Genomic DNA, 25,174 nt, shown 5'->3' with positions numbered 1-25,174 from the left:
GAAACTACAAAGAAAAAAAAAAAACCACTGGAAAAGAATGTGCATGACACAACACTGAACATGTTAATACTGAGTAATATACATTAGTTTCCTTTTATCATTCTTCACTTGTTAAAATCTTTTCAACCTCTCTCTTCCCTACAGATGCAATTAACTACTAATACGCTCATTTTGATGTGTTGAGATTATATGCCTACCAGGCAGCGATTTTTGCTTTTAGACAAAAGTTCAAAGCCTTTCTTATGCTATGACCTCCAAACAATTAGGCTCAGCCTGAGTCTCAGAGACTCGAGTAACAAGGACATTAACAATGGTTAAAGCTTTAGAAAAACTTTATTTAATGTACTAGACCTGACTGAGTAGATATTTCTCAACTACCTTCCTAATTAATAAGACTCCAGAATTTTATTTATGCCTGCATAACTCTCGAATTGCACTGTTCTTGCATAGTACAAATAATAATAACAAAATATTGATGATGATTTTATTTATTAACATGTATTAAACTCTTACACTCTGCTAGAAACTGTATAAAGGGATTTACATATGTGATTTTAATTCATCCTTTCAAATCTCTATGGTATAGTATGTTTTAAAAGTTATCTCTATTTCACACATATAACTAAATTTTAGATGGAGGGGATAAAAGTACCCAAGTTGCCACCATTGAGAGAGGTGCCCAGCTGGCCTAGCCCCAGAGCCCTTGGCTTACCCTCATCAATGTGCAGTAAACCACCCTTAGTGAACATCTAGCCACAGAGATGGGTCTCAACTGGGAGGCCCAAACCAACTTTCATTCACTTTCACTATTGCTTTCATCCCCAAATACCAAACTTAGCTGACATCTAATCTACCCTCCGTTTCAAAACCTAACCTCTCATTGTCTCATTTACTAATTATCCCAAAGTACAGTCACAGATAATAATGGCAGCAGCTAGCATTTGCAGAATCCCAATTCACAGAATAAACAAGCATGCAACACAGTGTCACAGGTCACACAGAGAAAATGTTTGCTTCAAGCACATCTGAGTAGAGACACTGTATATTTCCAGCCCCAAATTGAAGAAAGGTCAGAAGGAAATTATGCTCAAATTTCACTGAGGACTATATACTGTTTAGGTAAATCAATAGTGCGGTTCTTTCTCTGTGTCCTGTCTACCTTTTCAGATACTGTTCACAAAAATTAAAAAAAAAGATAGGTGGTAATCCTTTCACTGGGCCCCTATATGCTTAAGAAGCATGATTCACTTGAAGTATTTCTAACTCCTTTCCCACTGCTTGCTCTTGTGTTCATAGTTTTACTTCCTACAATCAAAAAGCTGTCAGAACTGAGCTTAAACAGAGATAAAGAGATAATGGATTATATCTACAGAGAATCTGATTAAAGAGACTAAAATACCCTGGAGATAAAGCACAATGAATCAGTTAATATTAGTTCTTTTTTAATTCACTAAGTTTGAATATGTTTACCTCAGTAAGACAGTAAGTTGTTAGTAAAGAATTGAATGCAAGAATAATGTATTTTCTTAGCTTTTATTGCCAAAATACCACTTGGTATTATGAATGTTTGTAGAATAAACAAATGTAAATTTAACTCATCTTGGTCATAGAGAGCATTTAAATACTTTGGCGGGGCACACATTATGATTTAACAGATATTCACATTTATACATCCTTCTCTTCACATAGCTCTATGTACATTGAATTATATATTTTTTAAAACCTTTCTCCTTAATCCTCTACTTTTCAAAAAATATATTTATTCCAAACCTCTTTAAGTCACTATGTCTCTATCTTAAAAAAAAGAGACCGTATTATCTTTATAGTAAATTTAGTTTTATTTCCAAATTAAGTTTATTTTTTTTTATAATCCCTCCTTTTATGAACCAAAATCATTCTGTTGCTGTTGTTTGTAGGACATTATTTTCAATATCTTATTTTATCTATGTAGTTTATAAATATATTTAATACCTTTAATATCTGAAAAAAAAATCTGAGGAATTAATTTTCAGGAAATTCGCTTTAAATGTCTATCTCTGAAATGCCAAAAGCACAACCCAGGGTTGGCCCCCAAGCAGTATTTTACAATGCTTATTTCTTTATTTCATACTTTCATCATTCAATGCAAACCATTTGTAACCAACAGTTACAATTTACTATAGACCTGCAATGTACTGTAACCACCTCCATTTCAGAGACTCACAGAACTAACTGTGTGTCCTAAGGAGCATTTCGTCCATTTCCTCCTTTTAATGAGGAAACTGAGGCAGGGATGCTTGACTTGTCCATGGACAGAAAGTTAAGTGGAAAAATAAAAATAAAAATGCTGTGACCATAACATGGACCTCACCATATTTCTATAGTCTTCCTAACAAATGATTTTCAAGTTATTCCAACCCTGGTTCGCACTCTCTTCTGTTTTTCCTCACCTCAAACTATTTGTTTAAAGAAAATGTCTATGTAACATACAACCTTGCAAAAACGCAATTCCATTACTACAATTTCAACAGATTCAAGTAGAATACACACATTCTTTGCAAAGGACACCATTAATCTCTGAGTACCAACATGTATAATTCATCAAAAAAACCCTCAATGCCCTTTAAATCACCCAAAACTTTATAAATCTTATAAATAAAATTGAACCCATTTCAAATTTCACTGCAACCACATGGTTGAAATGGTAATTAACCTTTTTATTTTACTAAAATAAAAAAAAAGGACAAGTGTATCTTCTAGTTAAAATAGTTTTCTGCTGATGTAATATGAATGCAACAAACTCAATACTGCATTTTATTCATTTTGCATAATTGGTAGATATTGTATAGCTGGAATACATACTATAATTTAATAAAAATTATTCTCCTTCACTCTTAACAATAACTCTTTCTGATTTTTGAGGATGGTGGCCTCTAGCCACACATGGCTGTTGAGCATTGTAATGTGGTTGCCCTGCACTGAAAAGTGCTACATACAGGGTGGGGCAAAAGGAGGTTCACAGTTGTTTGTATGGAAAAGAATATGAGAATTAATAATAATGAAACATGAATAAGCTGTTTCGCCTACTCACAACTGTAAGTCCACTTCTGCCCCACCCTGTATGTAAAATAGTTGAATTATGAAGGCTAGCATAAAAAGAGAGCATTAATTTTCTCAATAATCTTTATCTTATGTCTTAAAAGAATAATTTTGTATATAGTGAAATAAATAAGATTAAAATGAATTTGGCCTTTTGCTTTTTACATTTTAATGTGGCTACTAGAAAAGTTAAAGCTACAGATATGGTTCACATGCTATTTATTTTGGGTAGCACAGCTTTGGAATCGTTAAGTATGTTCATTTGCTCATTTATTGATCTGTTGGACAAATACCACTTATTTAGTCACTTATCAGTATCGCTCCTTTGACCCTAAATTTCTCTTCAGGTACATTCCCATTTCTCTATTCAACTAGACTCCTTCCATAGCCTGGCTCTCCTAACTGCCCCATTGCTGTCCTCCCCATGTCACTGAGCCAGCTCTCCCCAGGTGACCTGTGACTTACAAGTTGCCACTTCTCAGTCCTGCTCTTACTTGACACAGTTGATCATTTTCTCCTTGAAATGCGTTTTTCCCTTGGCTGCCAGGAACCCAATGCTCTGATTTTCCTCCTGGTCCAGGTCCTCTAGATTCAGACATTTGAATGACCTTGGGCCACGTCAGAGACCTCTACTCTCTCCCTACAGGGTGTCATCCAGTCTCATTAATAAACTCTTTCTACGCTGAAACATCCACTTTTATGTCTTCATATGGATCCTTTCTATACCTTCAGTCTTTTATAACTATCTGTGGAATGATCTTTTTGCCTAGATGTATAATGACTATTTCCAACTAAACACATACAATAAGGACTTACGAATTCTCCTTTCCCCAACCCTGATTACCTCAACCAGTCTCCCCCAGCTCAATGAAAGGACACTCCTTTCCTACAGTTAGAGACAAACTCTTAGAACTGCCTTTCTTTCTTCTTCTCATGTCCCCACATATAATCCGTCATTAAATCCTGCAGCCGCAGGGCTTTTGCACTCACTGTTCTTGCTGCCTGGACTGCACCTTCTCAGTGAGGCCTTCCTCTTCGCCCCACCTAAGACAGTATTTTCCATCCTACCCTGGCCCCTCTGGCACTCCCTATCCACATATCGCCTTGTGTTATATATTAGTTTAACTGCTTCCCTCTCTCACCAGAATGTAAGCTTCAAGACGTAGCCAATGCGTATGTGTTAAATAAAAAATAAATGAAAGCATTTCACTAGTTGCCATGTCCACAGACATGTAATTATTAATTACTGCCTTCAAGGACTCGTCATTGCAAGGCAGACAGGCGTGGACATATAAATGCGGGGTCAGAAGTGCTGTAACAGGAGTAAGTCATGTACAGGCGCTGGGAGTGCTCAGGGGAAGGCACTCCTACCTGCTGGAGGCTGGAGGCTGGAGGCTGGAGGCTGGAGGCTGGGCAAGGTCAGGAACCCTCTCCAAAGGGGAGACTTGGAGCCGAGCACTGGCTGGCAAACCATAGCTCTTCAGGTATGGTGATGACACATGGGGGAGAACAGTCCAAGGCAAATAAGACAACAACATATTGAGGGGCCCAAAAGAATGAATGAGGAAAGTCCATTTTAATATTTCTATTCATTTTAGAGAAGGAGGGGGGCGGGAGGGAGGGGTGAGAGAAAGCTCCATTGGTTGTCCCATAAACTCCAGGGATTCAATGGCAATCTAGGTATGTGCCCTGACCTGGAATGGACCTGACACCTTCCAGTGCATGAGGTAACACTCCAACCAACTGAGCCACACCAGCCAGGGTGACAAAAGTCAATTGTAGAAATAAGCAACTGCTTTTGGCTCTGATCTAGGTGTCTATGTAGATAAGAGAGAGGGAAGCAAAGGAGATGGGAAAGGGAAGTAGAGACCGAAAGACCCATGCATGCCAGGATAAGTATAAATAAATACAATACACACAAAAGTACACACATGTATGCAGGTATGTATGAACTGCACACATATGTATCTAATATATGTGTATATGTACAAGCATATATATGCCCAAACATGAGGGTGATGACAAAATTCTTAGAAATATATTTCGGATCTTCTACTCATATCTTCCATTTTTCTTTTGCTATATATTATGATCTTAATAGGAAATTTAGAAATCCACAAGGTGGTATAAATATGAAATTAGAAAATCTCTAAATTCCAAGTATTTTCTCTTCTCAACAGAATAAGAGCCATCTCCTGGCCTCCACTTCTATTAGTGCACAAAAAGTGTTTACAGAAGTACGTAGATGGCAGGATTAATGCCCGAAGTCAAAGCCAGATCTTTTTCTAGGAATGTCCTCTCTGTACTGTAGCCAGCAACTGTTCATCAATTCACACACACAGTGCTCCTTGCAGAGTCCCCCTTCCGTTCATCTCGCGCTGCCAAGAGCCAGCTCCCAAACGCTGGCCCCGCTGACTTCCCTTCTCCGGCAGATTCCAGATCAATCAGTGATCGTTAGCAAAAAATTAATCAAAGTGAAAACAGATACGATGGCTAAATTTGAAGCTTGATTAAGGTGTGACTGGAAAGCAGTCGTGGGCACAAAACTCTGGCAGCTCTCTCTCTCTTTTTTTTTTAATGGCATGCATAATAATAATAAAGTAACTGGAGGATACAGAGCAGGGAAGAGGTGGCTGGGTTTTGACGAGACTGCAGTCCGCATTGTACCGCAGTGCTGCAAGCACCTCTTAATAAAGCCAGATTAGAATCTACCCCGCGAAAGTATGTGTGTTATTCTGAACACTGATTAAAACATTTTATGTGGATCCCGCGCGGGAGTGCCATATCCTATGCAGGGCCCACTGTGGCACTTGGCAGAAAATAAATCACCGCGCTCTAAAACCTGCTGCGGTTGCTGTCTTCATTACGGAGACCGTGCAAGCAGCATACAAATCCACCCATAGTGTTTACAGCACCTGGAAGCCCGCGCTATTAAACATCAATACAATCTGTGTTCATATCATCTCCATGCTAATCAGATCGATTACTACTGATATAGTGTCTTGTCACGGTATCGTAATGCTAATCAAACAAATGGAGCTACGGGGAAATGATTCCGATATATAGGTGTTTAATAACACACTGTAAACACACAACACACAAAAGGAAGCAACAGAAAACACACAAGGTGCAGCTGTGCCACGGACTTGGACGGGCCATGCCTCGTGGGGTCCTGGGTGGTGCTGCTGTGATTTTGTCAGCAGCCATTAAAAGGGGGATATAATACAGTTTGATGCCATAAAATGGACTTGAAAGGGAAATGAGATTACTGCTGCTGCTTAACATGGCAGAGGCAATTAGCTGCACAGGTAATTAGATACAGATTCCCAGCATAGCCTCGTGCAGGCCGTGGAAGATGGCAGGAGAGAATATCTCTTGCCCCTCGAAAAGGATCAGTGTCACAGTTGTTTTAGATCCAAAACAACATCCGCATCAGACACTCTAATCCTCCAGACAGCAAAGATGCTGTAGCAGCTGCAGTAGAACGTGCTATCACTTAATAAAAATGAACGCGGGAGGAGGGGAGGGCCGGGGGTGGGCAGGGACATCCCTGCCTCGCCGTAGCTGGCAGGCCCTGGGCCATGTGCATATCTATCTCCGTTGTCACTTGGTGACACTCTCAGTTGAGAATGTCTCCTGGCCCCTCTTCAGCTAATAGCAAAATCCTCAGACAAAGACAATGAGGGGGAAAAATCAATGATAGTGCCCCAAACATGGAAAATCCATTAACATAGTGATCCTTTAAATAATGACCCACTGAATTTAATAAAAGTATACACAGTTTGGCCAAAAGCTTACCTTTCACCAACGTATATCTATCCCTACTGTTGGATGGGAAGGCAAGTAACACTTCTTGACCAGCAACAGAAAATTAATTTCTCCTACTACTAGAAAGCAGAAGAGCTCCCAGTACTATCAGGCTATTCTGTGCTCTGTCATCTTCTGCTGAAAAGACACCGATGAATAAAACATTAAGTGAAGCTTCTCCATTTATTTATTTCATAAAGATTGGTGAAATGACCACTATCTGCGGGGCTGGCCCAAAGCATACCTTCCGCACATACCTGGGCTGCTGAATCACTCCAGTAGCACCAGCCTGCCAGCTGGGAGCCACGTGGACCGAGGTGTGGTGAGTGCGGCCCAGCAGCCACACGTGGGAAAGGCAGAGGAAACACAGTAACCCCTGCCCTCAGCTGCAATAAAACTGATCGCCCTTGAGAATACACACCACAAGTAAAATTAAACTTCTGCAAAAACAACACTCCACATCTCATTCCACAAGAAGAAAAAAGAGACCCCATGATTCAGATGGTTTTAGAATCAGCCATTTGGGTAGCTGGTTAGAAGAAGCTTGGCTACCAAAACAACAGTTCCCTGGCTTACTGGGGTAACTCGTTCAGTTGTTTTACTCTGAAAGAACCCTAACACCTCCATTTTCTCTTCACCTTCCCTGCCTGTTTTGTGGGACCGATGGTGGACTAAACGGGAAACAAATAGGAGTATGTTGACACTGTAAGTGACTATCAGAGGTATCCCTCCTCACATCTGCTGGCTGGTGGAAATCCTTTGACATCATGAGTGAACTTCAGTCAATAATGTTCACTGTTTGTTCAAATGTTCAGAATACTTTGCATCATGGTGTGCGTTTTTTTCTTTATTTTTATTTTTTTAATTTTTAATATATTTTTATTGATTTCAGAGAGGACGGGAGAGGGAGAGAGAAACATCAATGATGAGAGTCATTGATCAGCTGCCTACTGCACGCCCCCTACTGGGGATCAAACCCACAACCCAGACATATGCCCTTGACCAGAATCGAACCCAGGACCCTTCAGTCTGCAGGCTGACACTCTGTCCACTGAGCGAAACCGGCTAGGGCACTTTTTCTTAAGGTGACAGAGTGGTTCCTGCCTTCTTGCGGGCCTTGAACAGCTCCATATCCAGGGCCAGCTTCGCAGGCGCACAACCTAGCAGTCAGAGCCCGTGCTCTGCTGGTTTAATGCTCTGTTGCTGTTGTCCAGAATTTCTTAATGTCTTAGCAAGTTCTGAACAATGTGCTTGCATTTTCACTTTATACTGTGCCCTGCAAATTATGTGGTTGGCACTGCCCATTGAGGAAGATCAACATTTCCTTTAAATGTGGTAGAAAGACAAGAAACTGCCCGAGTCACTGTCAAACCCTTTTGCATCTTTAATTGACCTCAGAGGGCCCTGGATGTGACATCTACTTATTCCACCCTTTCATTTGCACAGACTATTGTTCTCCTGCCTCTGCTTATCGGGGAGATACACAGCCTTTTAAAATTATCATTTATTATCTTTTTACTTATAGACTCTACCAGTCTGAATGTCTCACCAAACATCCTTCTATTCTCTTAAGCCAACTACATTCTTTGTTTCTTAATGTTTTACTGGATTCTCAAAGGTTTCCACTGTCATGATCAATGGATTTTCTCAGACCTCATCTTGGCACCTCCACACCTTCTAATATATTTATGTCTCCCTTGACACTGACTTCAAGGCCTTATCTTTCCTTCTGCTGTGAAACACAGTCCTTTTCTTGCTGCTTTGTCTGCCCTCTGAATGCTATAGTCTCTTCTCTTCTCTTCTCTCTTGGAAAGATATCTTGGTCCCCGGCCCCAGCAACCCAATTCCCTAGTCTGGGAAGGCATCAAGACTGCATCCTCACCCTCAGTCTTATTGTCGATGAATCTCATTACACATCCACCAATGCTTAGGGGATATGTCAATTCGAATGTCTAGAAAAGCATGGGTTTTCAACCCTCTAAATGAGCGGTTCTCAACCTGTGGGTCGCGACCCCTTTGGGGATCGAACGACCCTTTCACAGGGGTCGCCTAAGACCATCAGAAAACACATATATAATTACATATTGTTTTTGTGATTAATCACTATGCTTTAATTATGTTCAATTTGTAACAATGAAATTGGGGGTCACCACAACATGAGGAACTGTATGAAAGGGTCGTGGCATTAGGAAGGTTGAGAACCGCTGCTCTAAACTCTCCTTCCTTCACAACCAGAGCCTGCTTCTGTCAAACAACCTGCTGCTTCTGCCCTTTTGCTCCCGCCCCCTCATTACCCTCCTGCTTCTCAGCTCTCTCTAGTGACCATGCCATGCACGTCTCCGCCCTTCCCATTCCATCCTCCCGTACCATCCCTCCCAGCAGGAACCTGGGGCCTTAAGTTCCCACATATTCCTGGAGATCAGCTCACATCTCACCAGGTCTCTGACAACTGCTGAGGCGACTCAAATCAGCAGTGAACTTTTTGTCCTAAACTCAGGACACCCACATCCTGCCAACCTTTATGACTGAAACTTACGCTCCCTTGTCTTACGCCTCTTGTAGAGTTGCCCACGACTGCTATTTAGCTTTTCGTGTGTGTTCATGTTATGTCTACAGTTATTCTGTCTTCAGTTGGAGGGCAGGGATGGGATTTTAAATTTGCTGAAACTCCCAAAGGAAAGGAAATGGAGCCAAGTAAAGAATAGTACTCAATCAATATTGCTGAATCAAAGCAAACAGCATTCTCATCTATAGAAGTCTGGCCTTCTCTGGATTTATAGAGCAGTTTACCGCCATTCTCAAATAAATTAATTTTATTTTTAAATGGGTATAATTTCCTGTGTGTGCTGCTTTTAAAACTTGCTGTAACTAGGCACCATGCAGAAGCAGCATCCCAAACGTGGTCGGGCTTTGTCTGGGTGAAAAGCTATTACCATTTACCCCCTAAATCACAAACAAGTAATGGCTTCGGCTTCAGTAATATTCCACTAATGCTTTTTAAACAAAGATATATGCAGGCGGCGGGTGACTCAGCTTCCAAAATAGGCTTAAATAAAAATAATCACATTGTTTTAGAACAGAAGATTGTGTTTAATTGGTAATTTGTGGGTTCTAAGATGGAAACACACTACTGTGGATTCTATTGCTCTGTTAATAAATGAATTACAGTCATATAATCCAATTACTATTCATCTCAATTGAACAGATAACTTTCCCTAAACAACAGACAAAGGAACCGGAGAGATCCAGTTTACCTTATCTTTGAACAGATGAAACTGAAAACCGATTTTTAAAAATAATGCCCAAATGCCTCAGTGTGCTTGCTGCATAAGATGTTCAGTGTGATGATACTTACATACCCTGCAGGCAGCGGAAAATGCCTCAACTGCCTGCCAGACACCAGTACTGACTGTTAGGCAGCCAGTCATTAGGCTAAAGTCGCAACTAAAATAAAATGCCTTTGTGTGATACCCCGATATTAAACAGACCAACTGTCTGCCTATCCCTCAAAGGACAAGAGTCCCCAAGCATCCTCATCTCCATGTTATTCTCAGTCCACAAAAGACATCTACATCCACAGTTCCTGTCCGCTCAGAATGAACTCAATCGTTGTCATGAGGCTTGTCTGGCATTGAAGAGATAACATTGATTGTATTTGTTTGTATGATTTCCTATGTTGCCTAGACACCAATTTCAAATATTTTTAATTTCTCTTTCCTACATCCCCAAAGCAAATCCAAGCAGGCCCTGCTTAATAATATCTTTTCCTTTGTTAAAAACCAGTATTCAGCCTAAGGACCATTAATCAGAACTGTCAAGTGTGATAGAAATACACAGGCTGAAGAAAAATTCATAAACCATCAAGACCCAGAGCACTGGCAGGCAACACCCAGGAACTCACCAAGTGAAATCTCAGACCATTTCTAATTTTTACCGGAGACACTGGCATTAGAGCAATGGTGACAGCTCTCTGATGTCTCATAATGAGGGTCAAATGCTCATGTTACAATGGCATGATTTATGACAGGAACTCATAAAAACAGGTTGAGAACAAAGAACTTAATTTTTTTACTTTGGTTTCTGGAAAAGCCCAAGGTTAAGACTTGTCTTCCCATATCCCTATATGAGGATGTAACCAACCCACCCAGGCAAGACTCATTGGTGACTGAGTCTTGTCTTCTTTGGTAGTTGTTCCTGATTGGCAAATGTTTTATAGGTTCTGTAAACGAAATTAAAGGCTTTCAGGTAGTTTAAAGGAGTGTATTATAAAGCCTCAACATTGCTCTATTAATAAATTAACATAGTTTCCATAGAAGAAAACTATGGAGAAGTGAGTTTGCAATGTAACTCCTCTTTGAAGATGTCCAAGGGCACATTAACCTCTTCGACAATGAACTATGGGAGAAGTGAATCTGTTCTGCTGCTGCTGAGAAACTATGTCTACAGGTCAGAGACCGTTCCGAGGAGCCAGGTGTGGCTCATGTGGCATCAGGCCACAAACATTTCCTTGAACAATTACAAAGGATGCCAGGCTCTACCTGAGATATAAAACTACAGTCACTGAATCTTCAAGGTTTTCAAAATTCAAATTTGAAATTAGACACATAGGCAATCGACAATATACCGGAGAGACATTATATTATGTTCTTCACAATTAATAACCAGGTTCAATAAACTCTGTCTCCAATCTCAACATTCATTTTCCCCCCCAAACATTCTTTTTGACAGTAAATCTCTAAGTGGAAAAAGCATCAATCTTGAATGAAGTTCCAGTTTACTACTCTCTGAGACTATTTTCTTATCTTTGAAATATGAATAGCACAATTTATCTCACAGGACTTTCATAAAGATGAAACTAACATGTACCATGGCTAGGATAAATGGTGTTCAATAAATATTAGTTCTCTCTAAAGAAAAATTTATGCACACACTTACAAATGCAATTGCTTTATGCTTGTAAAGAACATTTTGCTATTACCAGTAGGAAATTTTCTATTCTGTTTATAGTTTCATTACTTTTTAAGGAAAAAATATATATATATAAGGTTAAAAAAAATCCACTCTATTGGTTACAGAGCCACAATTCTATTTACAAAATAATCAAAATATAGATCTATTCCTTTATTTATCCTTAAGGTAGACCTGTTTCATTTATTTCAACAGTTGCATTTCAAATTTGTCAACATAATCATATTTCCACCCCATCAGCCCCTGACTATCAGCAACAACCTCAATTCAGTGGTCCTTGAGGACTAAGTGTATCTAAGACTTAAATACCTTCCTCCTCCCATAACCCAAGGTTGAGAAGCCTAATGTTTGGCCCTAGAAGAAACTGAATATATAGTTACTACCTTGTATTTATTCCCACAAAGAAAATATGGTTCATGCACTGAATACAGAATATACACTAATTATCAAAAATAAAACACTGAACAGCAATTTAGGTTTCAACATTTTTGGAAAATAAAACATTAACATAGTTACCACTGGAGACCCTACGTGTTGGTGAAAATGATGAGATGAATGAGAAGGAGAAGATGTTGATGGTGATGATTTCTACTATTGCTTGGATACATGCTATGTGTAAGGTATATAGATATAGAGATCATCTCAAATCCTTCCTTAGTATTTAACCAAAGTAAAGCAAAGAGATTGTAAACATTTGGTCTCACCTTCCCATTTTACAGTTGAGGATACTGCAGTTCAGAAAGATTCAAGTCTGCATAGTTTTAACAAGTGGTGAAATCAGAATTTAAACCCAGTTTCCTTTGGTTCCAGAGCCAGTACTTTCCCCACGATTCACAACACCAACATAAGAAATAGTTACTGAGGACAACAAAGGTAACTCAACAACCATTTGGAAACATTTTTACTAGCATTTCCCAAGATATTGAGAAAACATAAAATTCTTAATCTACATGATATTACCAACAGATTGGAGAAAATTAAGGAATACTTTCTAGATGTGAACTACAGATGTCTTTACAAGAACAATGGAAGCTCAATTCTGTTCATAGGAAAGTCTAAAAGTTCTCCTCAGTAAAGATATACAGAGGATGGGATTGGAATAATCCCCCAAATTCCTCCAGGACTCCCAAACTCCAGAATGTTATTTTATGATACTGAAGGTCAATTCTCTAAGGTTCTATTACAGTTGTTTTGAATCTCTGGAGAAAGTCTTCTAAGTCAGTGACCGAAAAGAGAGGTACAATTTTGCATTTCAAATAAGCTCCCAGATGTTCCCATGGGGTCCATAAACCAACCCTTTGAATAACAAGATTCTTAAACCAAGGTCGTAGCATTGAAAAGATCCTGCAGCAGGATCCTTAGTTTGGAGCCCAAAGAATCCATCTGTAGCCTCCCGTGCAGATGTTTTGTCCAGTAGTCTGACCGCCAATGCATTCAGCAACCCTTTGTGAGGAATGGAGGAGAAAGGTAAATAAAGCAGAAATCTACAGACAAAGATTTCATAATCAGCCATATGTCAGAAAACCAATCCAGCCAGTGGTAAAGTGGTCTATGGACTTTTCTAGGTTAACCAATACCATGCTAAATTTTAGGATAATAAAAGGATTATCTGATTCTTCTCCTCGTGAAAGATGCAATCTAGAAAAAAATATTTAGGGCAATTTAGCACCAAATTTAGTGATACTGACATGTCATGGGACTAAAGTATTGGCAGATAACAGATTTTTCAATGGAGTCCTACTTCCAGGAAGCAAGAATGGTGCTGATTTCTAAACATGGAGAATTTACAAAATTGTTTTTCTGAAAATACAAGTTTTGAAACTAACACCAACCCAGCAATTGGGTTCCAAAGACAGTGAGAGTTAGTGCACAGCTTCGGCCTTCAGTGCAGCTGAGCCTGTGCTTCCTCTGAAGGGGAACGGGAGAGCGCAGGTCAATTTAAGGAGGTGTTGGTGCTACCTGATACCAACATGTGCCTCAGAGAGGCTCCATCTCAGGCTGTCAGCTATTCACTGGGCCCTGGAAGAATGAAAACCACCGCATCACCCCAATTCTTGCCACCTGGGTCTAGCTTCGACCTCCTCAACATACTCAAGATTCAGGGACAGTGCAGAGCTCGAGTGGAAGACTGTTGCCCAGACTATACTATGCCTTCCCATTACAGTAGTGCTCTTGACTCCTGGTTACACACTTGTTCCCTTTCTGAACAATCCCCCTCTGCTACTAACCTGGCCTGGAATTCACCAAGAATTCGCCCTTGAAAGTATCCCATTCAGTTAGCATCCGCCTGCCACTGTTGGTGACCACGTCCAAGACTTGTTCTCATTTCTAGATTGAGATATACAAGTTATAACAACAAAATTCCCCAGCCACTCAAAATGACAATGGTGAGTGAATCATGACTAAAAGAAAGAAGAAAGCTTAAATCATCCTAGTTTGCTAATTTAATTAAACAAAATTACATTGTCAATGTATAACAACCAAAGTTATGCAGGGAATATACAGCATCCTGCTGAAGGAACAGCTGCCAATTAAGGTTGCCAACTTGTAGATTCTGAACCTGGTTCATCTGCTCTGTAGTCAGCCAAAAAAAACCTAATCAATTAATTTATTTATTAGAGTTTTGAGAATGGTATGTTACATTGACACAGATGAAAATAACTGTAAAAAGAAAAAATGAAGTAGCTACAGATAACATCTAATACGGTCATGTCTTTCTAAAGTCCAGGCCTCAATAAAACGCTTGCTTCTACTTAACTATGATGCAAACATGAACTGTTTTCAGCAATATGAAATTATTTCCTCTAGCTGGAAGAAGTTTCATAGAAATTTCCTAACCTTACACAACAGGTAATTCCAATGACCCAAGGCTCCTCTGGCTTATTTTTGCTCTTAATGAAATATGATCAAATATTAATTCAAGATGCCAAGAGACATACATAAACAGAAACACTGCCGCACGTTTGTTCTAATGTAATCGCAGGATGTTGGCTGCGCTCCTGGATAATTATTGCATTAGTTAGCTCGGGCTCCCTCTAGGATTATGCAATTTTTTAAAGTAGTTAGACCACATATCCTGTCCATGGGAAAGTCATTTGTGTGCAACCCCACATCAGCTGTGCGTTTCTGGGAGATAACTAGGCTTTTGCATACTCTGCTGTACTCCAAGCCGCTATGTACTAGTATGTGGAACTAGCAGGCAACCAGCCAGGCCAGAGATGGAGAACAGCTGACAACTCCAACATGCTTAAATGAGGGTAAAGAACAAACAACACTTCCAAGCTTTCTCAGAGAACAGCTACAGTGAACCTTCTCTTTTCTCAGGCTTTGACAGCTCCTTTGAAACAGTGAGAAGAATCTTTCAGAAGAAGAGGGTCCTTCCATAGAGCAGTCCTCCCCATACCAGAAGTTGGCAGTCGTGGGTCCAATCTATTCCTTCTGAGAAACACAATCCAGACACATCAACAAAGTAAACCCTTTAGAACGGTCACATTATGTCTGATGGATATAAAAGGATGCTTAGCTATTATACACTTAATAAAACAAAGTAAAAAGAACCCTGCCTTCCTTTCCCATGGAAACTCTACTGATCATCGGTTAGAGTTCATTCAAACCTGGCGGGAATCTGGCACCTGGCTTTTGTTGGCCAGTCAACAAGGCATTGGCAAAAAGAACAAGCCCAGTGATCCCCAGGATCTGCAGACCTGATTTCAGAACCAAGTTATGAGCTGTAAGTACAAAAATTGATTAGGTACAGGAATATGCATCCACGCCAAAGCACCTCCAACCAAATACTCAATTCCCCAATCTTTTAATGCTGGTAAGAGACCATCTTTAATAGATTTGCAGAGGACATGCAATGTGAGTAATCAAGAGTTATTTTAGAATCTTGCACTGCCCTTTCAACCCATTAAGGCATTTGGTTCCCAAGGAAATGCTCTGACCTAGATTTTTATAAATGAACCATTTTTACAGTGGTTTCCTCCAGGAGTGTCACTGCCTAAGCACACGGAGAGCTGACCATGGCATTATGAGGTAGTCAGCGAGGGAAGTGGTATGGCCTGTGTCATAGAACATGTGTTAAGATGAGGAGAAAAACAGCCCGATTACCTGTACTCACATATATGAGCTCAATGACCTGGCTTAGTTAATGTCTTCATCTCACAATCATAAATCCAAATAGATGAAGCATGTCCTGAGAAGTTCTCTGATGCCAAGCATTAAAACAACTACTCTGATGGGTGCCCTGTTTCTGCTGGAACTACTGTCTGACATACAGAAACAGGAAGCTTCAGACACCATGCTAGTGTCCAGTAACAAACATGGGTTCATCTCTTTCACATTTGCAATTTTTAAAAATTGAATGGTCATCATTATAGAATGCTGCCAGAAGTCCTTTCTTCATGTACCTTTTGTACGAAACGGCTATAATTGAACCACTCTGAAGTGATGACAATTGCAGGAGTGAAACATTTATAGTGCACATCTTTCCACAGCCCAAATAGCTGAGGGCATGTAAAGCAACCAACAATTACAGCTTTCTGCTTTAAGTACCGAACCTTCTGCAAAGGAAAAAAAAATCATTGTCAATCTTGTAAACCTAAATAACTACTGTATGCTTCACTTCTTTCTTACTGTGCAGCATTCCTATAATTTACAATTTTCTAAAAAAAGACATCACTAATAATCACATGCATTCTGTCAAAGCTAACAATAAAAAGTTCTGTTCCTAATCCTTAATATACGGAACAGCAGGAGTCACACCACAGTCACCCTTGACATGGCTCTTCAAAAAAAACCCCTAAATTCATATATATATATATATATATATATATATATATATATATATATATATATTTCCAATATGTACACACATATCATAAGTGTGAAGACACCTGTACAATTTATTACCTTTAGCTAAGAATATTGTGTTTTCAAAGAGCATATATATTACATATATATAATAGCTTAAGTCTTTTTATTCCAGCTTTATTGAGAGAACAAACAAATGACAATTGTATATGTTTAAGGAATACAGTGTAATGATTTGATATACCTATACATTGCGAAGTGATTACTACAATCAAGCAAATTAACCCATCCATCATCTCACCTCATATAGTTACCTTCGGGGTGGGGGGGGGCAGTGTTGGTGGGAATTTGTAAGTTCAACTCTCTTAGATAATCTACAGTATACAATACAGTATAATAAATCATGTAAAATATCAGTAAATACAGTGTATACAGTAAATACAGTAAAATAACCATGCTGTACATGAGATCCCCAGAACTTATGCATTTTATAACTGAAACTTTAACTCTTTGCCCAATGTTAACTAGCATTCTACTCCCTGCTTCTGTGATTCCACTCTTTTAGATTCCACATATGAGATCACACAGTATCTGTCTTTCTGTGTCTGGCTTATTTTACTTAAATAATACCCTCCAGGTTTATCCACGTTGTTGTAAATGGCAAAATGTTCATCTTTTTAATGGATGAATATCTCATTGTGTATAATACACACACACACACACACACACACACAGGATGTAACTATATACATATATATATTCACACCATGTTTATCAATTTATCCCTTAAGAGATAATTAGGTGGTTCCATATCTTGGCTACTATGAATAATGCTGCAAAGAACATGGGAGTACAAATATCTGTTCAAGATATTGATTTCATTTCCTTTGCAGATATACGTAAAAGTGAAATTGCTAGATCATAGGATAGATCTATTTTTAATTCTTTGAGGACCCTCCATACAGTTTTCCATAATGGCTGTCCCAATTTCATTCCCTCCAACAATGGACAGAGGTTTCCTTTTCTCTACACCCTTGCCAATACTTGGTAACTTTTGTATTTTTAATTATAGCGGTTTTAACAGGTGTGAGGTGGTCTTATGTGGTTTTGATTTGCATTCCCCTGATGATTAGTGAAGTTGCACATCTTTTCAGTAGCTGTTGTCCAATTGTATGTCTTCTTTGGAAAAATGTCTACTCGGGCCCTTTGCCAATTTTTAATCAGCTTGTTTTTGTTTTTGTTTTACTACTGAATTGCATGAATTATTTATATATTTTGCTATCAAGCCCTTATCAGATATATGGTTTGTAAATACTTCTTCCCATTTTGGGGTTGCCTTTTCATTTTGTTCACTAATAGTTTAATCTTATAAACATATTCTATACTCTTATTTCAATATAACATTAAACTTGCATGGCTATAAACATGTGTCAGGGAAAAACTAAGAGTATACTTAGAAAAACAGAGACAGACTCAATTTTAGATTTGACTGTATTTCTACAGTCTAAAACCATTGTTCTGGTATTTATGTTTGACTAATTTTTTTCTACATTATTGGACAGTAACATGTCAATTAGCTAAGTCTAATAAGAATTTAAAGAATGTATGTAATTATACTCCTAGTTTTATTGCTTTGCCTAAGATCATTGTCACCCTCTATAAAATACTTTTCATTAAAAAAGGCAATTTCTTCAGTCCTTTGATGAGACATAATTAGCTTCTCTGACATATCAAAGTCACCTTGCAACACTAACGCTATTCTACAACACTAAAGCCAGGTGTGCTGTTACATGACTTTCTTCTTTACAACGCCAACAGAACTGTTGATGGATGCCTCTGTAGTTTACTATCTGACAGTAGGTGCAAGTAAATAACATTTTTATTTTAAAAAAAACTATAATATGTAGTGATAATGAAGAGCAGAGGCAGCTTTTTCATTTACAACCTGTCTATAAATTTTGGCAGGAAATTGAAACTAATTTAATGTGTTCAGTCTGAGGAAGTTACTCAGTTCTAAGAACACACAATCATAGTTAAAATGCTGTAGCTGGAATTGTTTTCTCTGGAATGAACAAAACAACAATGTAGGGCACCTCACTGATGTTTTAAATGAACACATGGTATTTGGCTCGACTTGAGTAGAAACACAGAATTCTTCTGTCTGCAAAGGCATTGCAATTATTCTCATTACTAAATAAATCTTAATTGGCTACCCCTCAGTATTTGAAAAAAATCAGTAGTGCTTTTTTAGAATGTTGAGCCCTTATAAAATAATAGCATCTTGGTGATGTTCTTTGGTAGTTTGACAAAATTATATAATTCACTTTAAATAAACTCACTATGCAAAATTTCTATAGAGGAGCGCTTTCATTACATCTCACCTATATCTTCAAATCAAGGGCTTTCAGACAACGTACAGCAGTGGCTCCTACTGGTAAAATTTAACACCTTAATACAATTAAAAATTTAATAAGAATTGGGCATGATGAAAACTACCCCAAAGAAGCAAGATTCTGAGTGGAGAGTGGCAGGCCTGGAGAGAGGGGTCCATTGGAACCGGAGGGAACGACCCTTTCGAGAGCTGCAGCTTGCTGATAGAACTAAACACAAAAATCAAGAACTGCAGCCTCCCTTGCATTTCATCTGTTAAGTCTACATGTCTGCCAAGGCTAAGAGCAGCATAAAGTATTTGCCACTTCTACATGTTTTTTGTAGAAAATTAAAATCTTTTAACTCAATCCAACAATCATCTGCCTATATAAACATCTTTCCAACTGTCTGATGAAGAATGATAGAAAAATGTTGTTTGCTCTACAAAAGTGTGCATTACAGCCAACTTTAAGAAAATGTGTAAATCTATGCTAGAAGATACCAATGCAAAGCTACTATCCAGGGTTGATTCAGTTGAAGCCATTCTATTTGCAAAGAGGGCTTTCTAAATGAGCCCTTGGATTCTTGTACTTTATGAGGCAAACTATTTAAGGCCAAATTAAAATTTTTGAGGCAATTATTGAGTCTAACTAATAATCCACTGCCTGACTGAGGCAGGGATGGATTTTGCTCTGTTCCCAGAGGTCCAGGCCAACATCTCTCAACTGGCTCCAAGTCTGCATACAATTCCGTCCTCACCCAGGTCCTCAAAAGCTCTGGCAGCATCCAGTAAAGGAGTAGTTCCAATACTGAGGAAAGGCCCTGAAAGGGCTTTGAAGAAATCCTACTCTTAGTTAGCTAGTCCCTATAGGGACCCTAAAGGATTCCCCCTGTAGAGTTGTTTCTTCATTCTTTAGCAGGGTCCTTTGTAAGCTATCAACAAACTAATGGCATGCTGTTAAGATTGCGGGATGGTGGTGGGGGGGACTTTTTCTTAATTCTACATTTACAACTCTAAAAGTCCATTCCCTTTTATATACAAAGGGATGTGATGAACTTTTTTAAAATTCAAAATGGATTAATAACTGCCCTGAAAATGAAAATGTCATCGGCATAAAAATCTTCAGATGAGGAATGTAAACACAAATGCAGTGTCTCTTATATTGTCCCTCTTCGAAGACATGCCCGCCAAAAGCCTTAGGATGCAGCTCAACAAGCCCCATGGCCTGCAGCGTGGGCATCACCTGAGGACTCATTAGAAAAGCAGAATCTCAACCCCACTCCAGTCCAACCTAGTCAGAATCTGCTTTCTAACAAGATCTTTAGGTGATGAAAATGCACATCAAGTTTGAGAGCATTCCATCTGAAGACTTTCTCATGATCCACAATGGAATTTGAAAAGGTACAACTATTAGGAAATAGGCCATCTTCATGTTCAATGGGAACAGACATAAAGCCCATAGAGCTCTCTCATAAAACTTTGATTAAAATATACATAAAATAACACAACGCATTTTAAAATCCATAAATTGGGAATGGGGAAGGATTGCTCATGGCCACAAGTTTTCCTATGGAGGTGATGAAAATATTCTAAAATTAGATTTTGGTGATAGTTGCACAACTCTGTAAATATATTAAAAAACAGTGAATTAAACACTCTAAATAGGTCAAGTTTATGGTTTAGAAGAGTAAGCCTGGTAAAAACATGCATTAAATAAACTTTTAAATCATAAAATGATCAAATATCAGTAGTCATAAGGGAATTGTAAATTAAAAACACCACAGGATATCACTTAATGACAACTAGGATTGCTAAGGAGGAGAATGAATCAACTGTATATAGTCATACAATGGAATATTACTCTGCAACAAAAACTTAACCACTATATGATGCGCACAGCTATACGGATAAATTTCGCAGTCATTATGCAGAATGATAGAAGCTGAGCCCCTAAGATTACAAACTACATTTTCATTGATATATGAAGTTCTAGAACAAACCTAGGGTGATAGAAGTCAGAGCAGTGGTTGCCACTCGGGGTGGATATAATTGAATGGAAAGAGGCACAAAGGAACTTATTGGAGGGAGGAAAAGTTATCTGTTCTTTGTTTGAGTAGCGGCTTTGCAAGTGATTCCATTGGGTATAACTCATTGAACATTTTATTTATTCTCTGTGTCTTTTATTGGATGTTAATTATACTGCAACTTAATAACAACAACAAAAAATCTTGCTCCACTCCATACATCCATATATCCAAAACTGGGTGATACAAGTGTCGCAGGCAGGTCTACCTTCTCTGTCCTCCTCAGGTATTGTAGTATCTCTTGAGATGAACTTTCTAATAGTGGTGCTTTATTGTTTTAAGCACCAAAACTGATGTTCTAAATTTATTATTTTTTGTAAAATTCTTCACAAAGGGCTTATTTTCTGCAAAATGAATGTACGCATTTCATCGTTTTCTGTGTAAGTCATGTGAATCATCATGAGCATCAGTTAGAGTACTCACCCACAGCACAGGGCTATCATTGGCGGTATCTGTGCTAGAGGGGGCTATGTGTTGTCTCCATAATGAGAGCTCCTACACTCCTAGCTTTATTGTTTTATTCCTACCTCGTTATCTCTTTGCTATTAGCCTGCCTCTTCTCTCACTGCCAGCTGCCTGCTTTCTTTTCTGTCTCCTGGACTTGCTTCTAGAATCATAATGTGGACTCAGGTGTTGCTTCTGCAGAGACATTCCGTGATCAGCCCGCCCAATGCCCTTCCTAGTCACTTTCTGACAAAACACCCCGTTCTTATCCTAATTACCACATTACGCTTTTATGTTGTTTTATTTTTCCAACTTGTTTACTCTCTGTCTCCCTTTACAAGAAGACCTCACTGGTGTCATTTACCATTGGATGCAGAGCAACTTGAAGTGTCTGGCACAGAATATATACTTAAGCACAGTGGATGGGTGGTGGGTGTCCGGCTGGACAAATGAATACAGAATGGCTAGCAAAAGCACTGACTTGAGAATCGGACACCTGAGTCTAAATCTCCCACTAACCTGAATGACTCAGAGCACGAATGGATCTTTTAAGCTATAGTTTCCTCGCTTGTTAAAATGATGCTATGCCATCCGTAGCATCTATCACTGCTGTAAGGACTGAGTGGCCTCCCAGCCTTCTTTAGGGAAAGAGGCTGATAATGAAGCTCAAGTTGTTTGTAAAGAACAAACAAGTAGGTCTTGAATAAGAGTCTGCCTGTAACAGATATAAGCTTTAGTAAACCCTTCTTATGCATATTTTAATTGCTTGGGTCCTTCAGATATAAGACCTCTACCAATCTATTAATTTTATTATCTATTATTTTATAATAATTTATCATTGTTACATTATATCTATTTATTTATAATTTATCTAATAGGTAGAGAGGTAATATACTCTTACTGTGAAGTGCTTATTAAAGCCAAACCAAGAACCATCTGTCTACCCCTTTCAGCCTTGTTTAAAATACTGTTTACTCCTCTAAATTTGAAAAGCAGTAAGTACAGGAAGAATGAAGTTTTAAAAAAAGATGCAATTCCCAATAAAGGATTTAGGTTAAAGTCCACAAATGACTTAAATAAGACAAAGAAAGTGTAGAGTTCAAATAAGTATTTGGTTTCAGTAATATTTGCCAAATTAGGTAAATGAAAATCATCCACGCTGTTATTCAAATAGCTGAACAGCACAGAGCTAAAGCTAATCCAATTAGAGAAGCACCCAGAAGAATTTATTACAATTAGTTTCTCAAAGTAAGCAGATGACCTTTAACAACTTCTGTCCTAACAGATATTAAGCATTAAGACAGCAGCCTGGGCATATTTCTCAGGCCCTGAACACACTGAGTAACAAGTCCAGACAGCAGCATGGCTAGCCCAATAGAGAGCTGAGAGAGAAACAAAACAGCCACAAAAAAGGGCTAGCATTCCGCTCCAGAGTGCTCTGTGGGCCTGGGCAAGACTCACTGATGGGACCTACACCACCCTATGTGCAGGGCAGCTCTCAAAGTCACGTACCTCTGAATTCTAACTAACACCTGAAGGCAAAACTTTTAATCCTTCTTGTGAAATATTTCCATATTCTTCAATAATTTTATATATAGTGTGCATATATTAAAAACATATATATATGTATATGTATATGTATATGTATATATATATATATATATATATATTGTATATATAATTGCATCGATCTAGCAAATGAGTATGTGTATAAAATTTAGCAGATGAGTCCTGAGACAAGTGCCATATGTTCCTTTTCCCTTCACTTGCTGTACTTTGCAGATTTTTCAGAGAAGTATACTCTTTTGAAAAAGAAAACAAATATACGCATTTTTAATGATAAAACATTTAACCTGGTAGGAGTGTTAAGGATAGTTATATCTGTGCTTGTATGTGTGTTTTTCATTTAGCTTTGTTTGGGGGAGTTTTTATATTTGTTTGTTTAGCTGCTGTGTACAAAAGAGCTTTGAGATTATCTGTTTATTTTAATGACAGAATTTTCAAAAACTAGACTCTCTCTTCACATTCTCTTTAAGAATAAAGGGGCAAGAATGTTTTAAAAGTGGGCATTAGGTACTGATTGTCACACACAGACCTGGAGAGCAGCTGCCTGTAGTACAGTCACAGAAGATCTCATAGCTCCACCTAGCTCCAGACTAGGGAATGATACAGAATTATACCCAACAGGACAACCCAAACAAAAGGGAAATCGGGAACAGTCCAAATGAGCCATTATGCAAGTACTGGGTTTGTTAAGTACAGGAAAAGTGTCAATTAACAATGATTAAAAAGAATATTCATTAGTTAATTGACAGTTGATTTTCTCAACAAAGAAATCAATCATATCATTATTATTTACCTTTTCAGCACTTCATTTTTTTAGAAATAGAACAAACATGTGAGAAGATTAGAACTAAACTTTTATTTTTCCATTGAAAATGTCCTTCTGCCCCACACATTGTTCTCAGTGCTCTGAATTCTGCCTTGAGATCAGGAAAACAAAGAGGAATCTACTTCTCAAGTTAAAATTAAAGGATAAAACAGGATATGATGCAGAAATATGACCTGATTAGTACTTTTAAAAAAAATTCAAACAATAGGATCTGTTTTGAGTTGTTTATAGTCTACAATTAATCAAAAGGAAATTTACACAAAGCCTCCAAAATGGGCTTCAGAAATAATACATGCACTATCTACAAATATCTCTTTAATATGAAAACACAAAAATAAGCAGAAAATACTAAACAATTAATGAAAATCCATCTGTGAAAAAAAACCTCTGGGCCTAAAAGTAAAGAACTACCAGGAAGAACATGCACTTGAAACAGAAAACTGATCAAAGTAAATTCAACTCAAATCATACTGTCAAAACATATGAAAATGGAGTTTCCATTGGGTGTTGCAAAATTTAAAAGCAGCATAGTTCTATCACTATAATGCTTTTTAAAAAATGTTTTCAAACATTTTAAGTGACTTAGTAATGGACAGGCGACTCCAGATATCTCTAGATTATCATTTATTACTGAGGAGCTCAAAACAAAAATCCCTAAAATCAAAACAAATGGGTGATTATACCAATTTGACGAGTTATAGATTTAAAAAATAAATATTGAAAATACAGAAAGGAAACACTCTCTGTAGTTCTTTCTTCACTTTAAAAACGAACTATTTTTTGTGTATTTTTATTCAATTGAAGTGTAAAGTTTTCCAAGTTAATTTTATAGAACTTTGTATATCTCATTATTTGTTATCCAGGCAAACTCCTCAACACGAGTGTATGTCTTCTGATTTTATTTAGCGGAGTGACCCCATGACCCTAACCAGCTAGGACTGCTCTGGCCTCTAATGCTCATTCCAAGTGGTCAGGGCTTCCAGGTTCGTTCATACTGGAGTTACTAACAGGACTATGCAAACCTCAATAGGTACAACAAGATAGACATGATTAGGAGTTTCAGTCAAATCTTTTCTACTCTTCTCTAAGCATAATTCCATTGATGTGTTTCTTACACTTGGCAAATAAACAAGATAAGCATTTTAGTAAAAACTATTTTTTTGCATGTATTAATTTCACTTCTGTGTGGTAGCCTCTCTGTTTTATTTGACAAGTTTT

The 25,174-nt window shown here is 38.2% G+C and overlaps 1 protein-coding gene across 3 annotated transcripts in view; it reads right to left on the bottom strand.

Moving 5' to 3' along the window:
* The window catches only part of PARD3B (par-3 family cell polarity regulator beta), a 917,882-nt gene that overhangs the window by 643,299 nt on the left and 249,409 nt on the right, over positions 1 to 25,174 (bottom strand). The gene's annotated exons all lie outside the window — the stretch shown is intronic.

This window comes from Myotis daubentonii, chromosome 7, assembly GCF_963259705.1.
Source record: "Myotis daubentonii chromosome 7, mMyoDau2.1, whole genome shotgun sequence".
In the NCBI taxonomy this organism is placed as follows: Eukaryota; Metazoa; Chordata; class Mammalia; order Chiroptera; family Vespertilionidae; genus Myotis; species Myotis daubentonii.
The sequence above is the reverse complement of the archived record's forward strand: the minus strand, read 5'-3'. Positions and strand labels throughout refer to the sequence as shown.